This window comes from Bos javanicus, chromosome 13, assembly GCF_032452875.1.
Source record: "Bos javanicus breed banteng chromosome 13, ARS-OSU_banteng_1.0, whole genome shotgun sequence".
NCBI classification, from domain to species: Eukaryota; Metazoa; Chordata; class Mammalia; order Artiodactyla; family Bovidae; genus Bos; species Bos javanicus.
The window spans coordinates 42810608-42819855 of record NC_083880.1 but is presented as its reverse complement, the minus strand read 5'-3'; positions in this window follow the sequence as shown (position 1 = coordinate 42819855).

The window sequence follows — 9248 nt, the reverse complement described above, 5'->3', positions numbered from 1 at the left end:
GCAGCCACTATAGGAAACAGTATGGAATTTCCTTAAAAAATAAAAATAGAGCTACTGTTTGAGCCAGCAATTCCACTCCTGAGTATTCATCTAGAAAAACAAAAACACTAATTCAAAGATATATGCACCTCTATGTTTATTGCAGCATTATTCACAATAGCCAAGATATGGAAACAGCCTAAGTGTCCACTGATGGATGAATGGATAAAGATGTTTATATGTATACAATGGAATACTACTCAGCAAGAAAAAAGAAGATATCTTCTTGCCACTTGCGACCACACGGATGGACCTAGAGGATGTTATGCTAAGTGAAATAACTCAGAGAACGATAAGTACTGCATGAATTCACTAACATGTGAAATCTAAACAACAAAGCAAACTAACAAAAAAACCCAATCTCATCGATACAGATGTGGTGGCTTCCAGAGGTAGGGGATTGAGGGTGGGTGAGATGGGTGAAGAGGTGCAAACTTCTGGACTTCCCCGGTGGTTAAGAGACCACCTTCCAATGCTGCGGGCTGCACAAGCTCCCACATGCTGCAAGGCAACCAAACCCACGAGTCTAAACTAGAGAGAAGCCTGCAGGCTGCAATGAAGACCTGATACAGCCATAAATAAAGAAATTAAAAAAAAAAGTCCTGAGAATGTAACACACAGTAGGACTATAGGTACTAATATTGCATTGCGTATTTGAAAGTGGCTAAGAGAGTAGATCTTGGCTCTTCCCAGGTTCATGCATGTGTGCAAAGTCATTATAGTTGTGTCCAACTCTCTGTGACCCCATGGACTGTGGCCCACCAGGTTCCTCTGTCCTTAGGATTCTCCAGGCAAGAATACTGGAGTGGGTTGCCATTCCCTTCTCCCCCAAGTAGCTCAGTGGTAAAGAATCTGCCTGCCAGTACAGGAGACACAAAGATTCAGGTTCCATCCCTGTCAGAAAGAGCCCCTGGAGGAGGGCATGGCAACCCACTCCAGTATTCTTGCCTGGAGAATCCCACAGACAGAGAAGCCTGGTGGGCTACTGTCCACAGGGTTGCGAAGAGTTGGACACGACTGAGTAACTGAGCATGCACCCACGCAAGAGAGTAGATCTTAAAGTTGTCATCACAAGAAAAAAAGGATAAGTTTTTAAAAAGATTTATTAATTTATCTTTTGGCTGTGGTGGGTCTTTGTCTTTGTGGAGGGCTTTCTCTAGCTGCAGAGAGCACGCCTACTCTTTTGTCATCATGTGGGGGCTTCTCCGTGTGGTGGCTTCTCTTGTTGCTGAACACAGGCGCTAAGCTTGCAGGCTTTAGTAGCTGCAGCTCACCAGCTTAGTTGCTCTGGGGCATGTGGGATCTTCCTGGACCAGGGACTGAACCCGTGTCCCCTGAATTGCAAGGCAGATTCTTAACCGCTGGACCACCAGGGAAACCCCAGGGTAAAATCTTGTAACTATGTGAGGTGGTGGATGGTAACTAGAGATGTGGTGATCATTTTGCAATATATTCAAGTATTGAATCATTCCTTGTACTGCCGTTCTACGGCTGTTTAGTCTCTTAGTCGTGTCCTACTCTATGTGATCTGTAGTCCATCAGACTCCTCTGTCCATGGGATTCTCCGGGCAAGAATACTGGAGTGAGTGCCATTTCCTTCTCCAGGGGGTCTTCCTGACTCAGGGATCAAACCCAGGTCTCCTGCATTGTGGGCAGATTCTTTACTATCTGAGCCACTGGGGAAGCCCATGTTGTACACACTGAACTAATACAGTGTTATATGTCTATTAAGTTAAAAGTAAGTAAACTTAGAGAAATCAATTTTTTTTTTTAATGCCTAGGAGCTGAAAGGAGAAGGAAATGGCAACCCACTCCAGTGTTCTTGCCTGGAGAATCCCAGGGATGGGGGAGCCTGGTGGGCTGCCGTCTCTGGGGTGGCACAGAGTCGGATACGACTGAAGCGACTTAGCAGCAGCAGCAGCAGCAGCAGTGACTATATATGGAGAAGGCAATGGCACCCCACTCCAGTACTCTTGCCAGTAAAATTCCATGGATAGAGGAGCCTGGTGGGCTGCAATCCATGGGGTCGATAACAGTCAGACACGACTTCACTTTCACGCATTGGAGAAGGAAATGGCAACCCTCTCCAGTGTTCTTGCTTGAAGAATCCCAGGGATGGGGGAGCCTGGTGGGCTGCCGTCTATGGGGTCGCACAGAGTCGGACACAACGGAAGTGAGTTAGCAGCAGCAGCAGCAGGAGCTGAAAAAGGAAGAAAGGACCTTGTGCTTTCAGACTGGAACAAAATGATAAGATGTGGTTAAGCACAAAGGGAACTTTCTAGGGGGAAATGTGCTGTTCTAGGTAGCTGCCTTCCCAGAGTTCCAGTCTTCATTTTTCAAACTGCTTTATTTTGGCGCAGTGGTAAAGAACCATCCTGCCAATGCAGGAGACGTGAGAGACTAAAATTCTATCCCTGGGTCAGGAAGGTCCCCTGGAGAAGGAAATGGCAACTCACTCCAGTATTCTTGCCTGGAAAATTCCATGGACAGAGGAGCCTGGTGGGCTATAGTCCATGGGGTCACAAAGAGTTGTACATGACTGAGCAACTGGGCACTCAGCACGCTGAACTATTGAGATTTTATATATGGTATATTATACCATTTTATAATTATATTCCATAAGTTATCCCCTTAAAGAGCCTGATTCAGTAGTGTTTAACAGCGTTTAATATTTTAGAGTCATGCAACCATCACCATCACCATAATCTAAATTTAGAACCTTCTCATCAACCCCGCAAAACCCTGTACCCCCCAGTTAGGAGCTACTCCCAGTTCTCCCCACCCCCACCCAGAGCCCTAGGCAACCCCCAGTCTGCTTGCCGTCTCTGTGGATTTGCTTATTCTGGACGTTTTGTGTAAACAGAATCATGCAATATGTGATCTCTTGTGTCTAGCTTCTTTCACTTGGCCTCATGTTTTCAAGCTTCATCCATGTTATAGATTATGCCATTTTTACTGCCAAATAATATTCCAAATGCATGAAGAGTCACTTAAAATAATTACTTGAAATCTCTTCTCTAAAGGGAAGAGAAAGCTGAAAACCCTGGTTTACATTCCCCTCTCCCCTTGTTGCTGTAGAACAAGTATCTGCAGGCCCTGAACTCCAGCATTTTCCTGTGCAAACCCATTCAATCTGGAGCTGCTTTCCAGTGGGTCTGGAGAACCATCAGCTACATATGCTGATCACCTCACGTCCTGGAAGGTACGTTTGGACCCATCCCACTGCCTGTGTTCTGTGCCACAAACGCACCACTCTGGCGCCCTCCTGACCTTCAAAGAGGCTTCCGGAGAGGGTGCCGAACTGGAGATGTCTGCTTCTTAGCCACATCCACCCGGGGCAGACACTGAGGTTTACAGGCTGCACTCAGGCTCTTAAAGAGAAGCTTGTATCGACTAGTCAATAATGCGGCAAAGCAAGACATCTGGACTATCAAAGTGACAGAGGCAGTCAAGCCTGGAGCTGGTTTTTTTCTTTTTTTTTAAAATGTGATTCTTTAGAAATATTTTTTATTTGGCAGAGCTGGGTCGTCACTGCTGTGTGCAGGCTTTCTCTAACTGTGGAATGGGGGCCATCTCCACTTGTGGTGTATGGGCCTCTTATTGTCATGGCCCCTCTCGTTGTGGTGCAGACTCGGTAGTTGCAGAGCAAGGGCTCAGCAGTTGTGGCTCACATGCTTATTTGCTCCACTGCATGTGGAATCTTCCCAGACCAGGGATTGAACCCGAGTCCCCTGCATTGGCAAGTGGATTCTTAACCATTGGACCACGAAGGAAGTCCTGGAGCTAATTTTTAAAAATTTCTTTTGATTATTTTTCTAAATAGTCCATGCTCATGAGTATTGTAATGACTGATTCTCCAGCAAGGAAACCCACTTTTGATAAATAGCTACATTCAAGGCCTGATGTGATGAAAAATTCATCTGGAGACACTCTTAACTTGGGAGGCACACCAGTTTGGGGTTTGGAAGCCTGTGGACCTGGGTGCAAGGGACCCCCTTCATCTCCTGTCACTGACCTTCAGCTCAGACATCCCGGCCTCTGAGCTACATGATGGACTGCTGACGTCATGCCTGACACCCAGTAAGCCCTCCATCAACACAGGCCATGGTTGTTATTATAGCTCAGAACTGAGGGACGCAGCATGTGGTTTGCTTATCTGGCCACACACTCAACATAATTTTCAAGGTGAATCCAAGGAAGTGGGAAGTATGAAGCAGCCAGGGAGGCAACCGATGCTGACCTCTCACCCCCCAGCAGGGAGGCCTTTTCGGGTACCCTTGAATGCTGGCCCTTGAATCAAGAGCCATCTTCTTTCAGGACATCTTTCCCCATTACCAGCTTCTCTATGAGTCTGAATTCTGGCCTCTGGAGCCACGCCGGCAGGGCCAGGCTCTGATAAACCTTTCAAGTTGTTTTATTTACTTTTTTTAGACTGTGCCATTTGGCTTGCCGGCTCCTAGTTCCCTACCCAGGGATTGAACTTGCACCCTGGGCAATGAAAGCATGGAGTCCCAACCCTTACAGTATTGAAGACAGGGCTGTTGGACCCCTGCCCATCTAAAGCTTCTTTCCAGGACTGTGATGTCATGATTTATAGAACAAAATATATGTCTGGTCTTTGTCCTGTTCCTGGCTCATAGGTGCCCAAACTCTGGGGAGTTTGTAAACATAAGAGCAGCGGGAGCATCTTTTGTTGTATTTGGTCTCTTATCCTCAGTCCTGTTAGCCCCTTCAATCATACTTGAACTTGGGTTAATGAGGTGATTTTTGGCAAGCCTCCAGGTAACCACTGGGGTGGTGGCTGGTTGCTGGGGCAACCAACCAAGTGATTAGAGTGCTCAGGGAGTCTGCCTCTTTTAGGCCCAACCTCTGGGGTGGCGATGGGGGCTGGAAATCAGTGACTTAGTCAACCAAACCTATATAATGAGGCCTCCATAAAAATCTGCAGAGTATGGGGTTCGGAGAGCTCCCAGGGTGATAAGGTGCCAGGAGGGTGGTATGCCCGGGGAGTGTGGGTGCTCCACACCCTCCCCTATGCTCTCCCCTCCTGTCCCTTCCATCTGCCTGTTGGTTTGTATCCTGTGTGATGAACTGGCAATAAGGAGTAAACTGTTCTCCTGAATTCTGTGAGCCTCTCTAGCGAACTACAGAATCGGAGGGGGGCGTTGCGGGGACCTCTGACTTAGAGCTGGTCGATTGGAAGCACAGGTCCGATCCCAAGTACCTGGACTTGAGAAGGGCCTCTGGAGGGTGGGCGATCGTGTAGGGCTGAACCCTTAGCTGCGAGGTCTGGCGCTGTCTCCATCTCTGGGTGGATGGTGTCAGATGGAGTTGAATTGCAGGACACCCAGCTGGGCTCAGAGAACTGTCTGGTGGGAAAAGGCCCACCCGTCTGGTTTCAGCGTGAGGCGCTGACAGCAGATCGAGGGGAGTGGAGGGGTAGAAAACAGAGTTTCCTCTATGAGGAAGAACCCTCTTCACAGTTCATGGTCTCCAAACAAGACATTTAAAAACAGCTTTACCAGAAATTGCACACCCAAGTGTGGCTTCTCACAGTGCTTACCTTGGGAGATGTGGTATTTATATTACTGACCTGTGATGATTCTGGACACTTTCTGAAAATTCCTTTAGGGAATCACCTCATGACTTTATTGCCACCCTTGATTTTATCCCCAAAATGATATTATCCATTTGCTTTCCAATGATTATGAAATTGTTCTAAAAATCAAATCCATCCCGAAACAATGATTTGTTTTCCTTGAGAGTATTCAAAAGCATGTGCAGGGATACTGAAAGTAATATAAAAATGAAAACTATATCTTTAAAAAAAACTGTTTTGTTAACTTTTAAAACTCTCTCAGTGGGGGACCCTTTCTAATGATGACACAAAACCCAGAATTCAACAAGCAAGATAAATTGTACAAAAACTGTCATAAATTAGACAAATTTAGGGAATTCCCTGGCGGTCCAGTGGTTAAGACTTGGTGCTTTCACTGCCAGGTTCAATCCCTGGTCAAGGAACTAAGACCCCATAAGCCATGCAGTATAGCCACAAAAAGAGAGAGAGAGAAATTGGATTTATCTGAATACATTAAAATAGTAAAATTGTGTATTGAAAAAGTACTGTAAAGTAAAAATGTAGTAATATTGATAAAATGGGGGAAATTTGCCACATATTCTGTCACAATAGCTAATTTCCTTGATATATAAAAGTTTCCTAAAAATCAGCAAGAAAATGACCATAATCTGATAGACAAATTGTCAAGGGACATGAACAGATGTTTCACAGAAAAGGAAATACTCCTAGACATGCACATACAAGATGAATGAGATCAGTGCCTAGTGAAATCATCAGTTATCATTTTTACCTGTTAGAATGGCAGAGCAAACAGCCTAGCCAGCGCTGTGTTGGTGAGAGCTCAGGAAGCTGGCACCTGACTGCCAGTGGAGTTGTAGGGAAATTTGGCAGAATAGTCACAATTTAAAACGTTCTTGCCCTGCAGAGGAAAGCAAACCATCCACAAAACAAAACAGCAGCCTACTGAAGGGAAGGAAGTATTTAAAAATCATATATCTGATAAGGGGCTAATATCCAAATTTTATAAAGAATTCATACAGCTCAATAGCAAAAAAACAAGCAATCTGATTAAAAATGGGCAGAGGATCTGAATAGACATTTTGCCAAAGAGATACAGACACCCAACCGACACAGAAAAAGATGCTCAATATCACTCACCATCAGGAAAATGCAAATCAAAACTACAATGAGATATCATCTCACACTTGTCAGAAAGGCTATCATCAAAAGCCAAGAGTTAAGTACTGGCGAGGATGTGGAGAAGGGGAACTTTTGGGCCCTGTTGGTGGGAATATAAATTGGTGCATTCACCATGGAAAATAATATGAAGTTTCCTTTTAAGGAAAATAGAACTACCATATGATGCAGAAATTCCACTTTGGGGACTATATCCAAAGGAAATGAAATCATTAATTAGAAAAGATACATGCACCCTGACATTCATAGCAGCATTATTTACAATAGTCAAGATATGAAAGCAACCTAGATGTCCATCAACAGATGAATGGATAAAGATGTGGTTTATGTATGTAATGGAATATGACTCAGCCATAAGAAAGAATTAAATCTTGCCATTTTCAACATGGATGAACCTAAAGAACATCATGCTAAGTGAAATAAGTCAGACAGAGAAAGACAAGTACTGTAAAATCACACAAAATGAAGGTCGCTCAGCTGTGTCTGACTCTTTGCGACCCCATGGACTACACAGTCCCTGGAATTCTTCAGGCCAGAATACTGGAGTGGGTAGCCTTTCCCTTCTCCAGGAGATCTTCCCAACGCAGGGATTGAATCCAGGTCTCCCACATTACAGGCCAATTCTTTACCAGCTGAGCCCCAAAGGAAGCCCAAGAATACTGGAGTGGGTAGCCTATCCCTTCTCCAGGGGATCTTCCTGACCCAGGAATCGAACCAGGGTCTCCTGCATTACAGGCAGATTCTTTACCAACTGAGGTATCACACACGTGGAATCTAAAAAACAGAAGTCATCAAAACAGACATCAGACTGCTGGTTTCCAGAGGTCAGGAGTAGTGGGGAGCATGAAATAGATCAGAAGGTAGATTTCCAGTTATAAAAGCCCTGGGGATATAGTATACAGAACGGTGACCACAGTTAACAATACCACATTGCTTGTTTGAAAGCTAAGAAGAAAGCTGAGTGCTGAAGAATTGATGCTTTTGAAACCTGGTGTTGGAGAAGACTCTTGAGAGCTCCTTGGACTGCATCCTTGCAGTTTCGTCTCCTGATCCAACCAGTACATCCTAAAGGAGACCAGTCCTGGGTGTTCATTGGAAGGACTGATGCTGAGGCTGAAACCCCAGTACTTTGGGCACCTCATGCAAAGAGTTGACTCATTGGAAAAGACCCTGATGCTGGGAGGGATTGGGGGCAGGAGGAGAAGGGGACGACAGAGGATGAGATGGCTGGATGGCATCATTGACTCGATGGACGTGAGTCTGGGTGAACTCCGGGAGTTGGTGATGGACAGCGAGGCTGGGGTCACAGAGTCAGACACGACTGAGCGACTGAACTGAACTGAAGAGGGTAGGTATCACAAGAAAAAGTATTCTGTAACTGTGTATGGTGACTGTTATGTTAACTAGACTTATGTATGCTATGTATGTTAACTAGACTTACTGTGATCATCCCACAACATATACATTATGTTGTAGAGGGAAGCTAATCCAGTTATACATCAACTGAACCTCAATTAGGAAAAGAACAGCTCAAGACTGTCTTGGCTGGGGAACCCATTCCTACGTGAGGTGGGGAAAGAGCAGTAGGCAAGCCCTAGGAAGCATTTTGAGTGAAGTCCTTCCCAGAGCTCTTCTAGGGGTTCTCAGAACTATCTTCTGGAGAGTGTAGCTTCTTAAAGGACTTGGCTCCCAACAGGGCCCTGATCTTCACGGGTGCTTGTCACTAAAGCAGTTCTCTGGATTGGCAAGGCTGCCCCTTCAAACAGTCCGTTTCTCTCTCTCAAGACTTGTCCCGGCTCTTCAGGAGGGTGGAGAAGATAGATTCCCAACTCCACACAACAGCCTCTCAGAACCCGACCCTAGAGGGCAACCCCTCAGTGAGCCACCTAAGACCACAGAGCTCAAGGCATATTTCCTATTTTCTCGATGTTTAACCCTGTGAGGATGAAGGAGAAGTAAGTGGAATGATTCTGAGTATTCAGAGGGTACATTTCATGTTAGGGAGAAAGATTCATTTTTTTTCTAATTTCTGTCAATCCAAGCCTCTCCACCACCATTCAATTTAAGCAGCAATTTATCTCTTAAACTCCTTATTAAAATACGCTTCTGAGAAGCATCCTAAAACAAAGCACATTCGCATGTTGCTGCCGTTGGGTCTGCAGTGTCAGGCTTGTTCACGCATGTGTGCAGGAGTGCAAGCTGGATGCCGTGGGGTCTTGTCATGCAGATGGGGTGGCTATTCTGAGTGAGCGCGGGAAGGTGGGCGTGGGACCAGCGGAACTGGACACGTGGGTGGGAACCTCTTACCTGTGTGCATCACCCACGACGTGCTGGGATGTGCATTGTGTGGCTATTTTTGAAAAAGCAAGAGCCTGCTTTATTATCACAAAGACAGTGAATGACTTGCATAGTCTGCTCAGCTCAAAAACGTTCC